Source organism: Cavia porcellus, unplaced genomic scaffold, assembly GCF_034190915.1.
Source record: "Cavia porcellus strain 051 isolate PalLab524CR breed Dunkin Hartley unplaced genomic scaffold, mCavPor4.1 scaffold_1, whole genome shotgun sequence".
Lineage (NCBI taxonomy): Eukaryota > Metazoa > Chordata > Mammalia > Rodentia > Caviidae > Cavia > Cavia porcellus.
The window spans coordinates 185,550,172-185,551,187 of NW_026947484.1; the positions used below are offsets into that span (position 1 = coordinate 185,550,172).

Consider the following 1,016-nt stretch of genomic DNA (forward strand, 5'->3'; position numbering starts at 1 on the left):
TTCTTCTCAAGGCTTATTTTTCTTATCTGCTAAATCTGAGCCATTAAACAAACATAATTTTCAATAAATAACTTTCTACCTCGGGAAATTTTAATCATGATTCTATCTGTTGAAGGCATTAGAAACTCCAATTCAAGTTTACCAGATTTAAAAAGAGAGAAAGAAAGAGGACTGAGATCATTTTTTCACATCTCTGGAGAGTCCGTGGTGACCTCATCACTGAGAAATGGCTGAGCTCAGGAGCTTAAACTACAGGCTTCATTTCCCTCACAGTGGGTCCATCTGTTGAAAGGTTTATTTCTTATGGAAAGGTAGCTACGGAGCTGCAGTCGGTCAAGCCGACTGGGCGCCTTTGCTGGTGTGTGGTGTGCGGTGGCCGCGGCAGCAGCCTCCTCGGTGGAGCACGCAGCTTGTTGCTCGTAGGAGCTGCCCCAAGGGACCTTGGAGACCCTGCTTCTGGGGCATGTCCCTGTATCTGACCGACTGCCACCCCAATCCAGGCTCCAGACTGGCATGCAGGGTGCCTTTGGGAAGCCCCAGGGCACAGTGGCAAGGGTTCACCTTGGACAGCTCACCATGTCTATCTTCATGAAGCTGCAGAACAAGGAGCAAGTGATCGAGGCCCTGGCGGGGCCAAGTTCAGGTTGTCTGGGCGCCAGAAGACCTACATCTCCGAGAAACAGGGTTTCACCAAGTTCAGGGCAGACGAATTTGAAGATATGGGGGCCCATAAGCGCTCATTCCTGATGGTTGAGAAGTGAAATACATCCCGAATCACGATCTCCTGGAGGAGTGGTGGGCCTTGCACTCCTGAAAGCTTCCACTACCCCGCCCGTCCTCAGCAAGCCATCAATAAATCTTATCTCTGCCCCCCTCAAAAAAAAAAAAGAAAAAGAAAAAGAAAAGGAAAGGAAAGGAAGGAAGGAAAGAGAGAGAGAGAGAGAGAGAGAGAGAGAGAGAGAGAGAGAAAGAAAAAGAAAGATGGACAGAAAGAAAAGAAAGAGAGAAAGGAAGAG

At 48.3% G+C, this 1,016-nt stretch overlaps 1 non-coding gene across 1 annotated transcript; it reads left to right on the forward strand.

The window, feature by feature from the left end:
- The first annotated feature begins 323 nt into the window (after window positions 1-323).
- On the forward strand, window positions 324-453 carry LOC111757100 (small nucleolar RNA SNORA70). Its single transcript, XR_002791483.1, has one exon. It is a non-coding gene; the product is annotated as a small nucleolar RNA SNORA70 (small nucleolar RNA).
- Window positions 454-1,016: the final 563 nt, after the last annotated feature.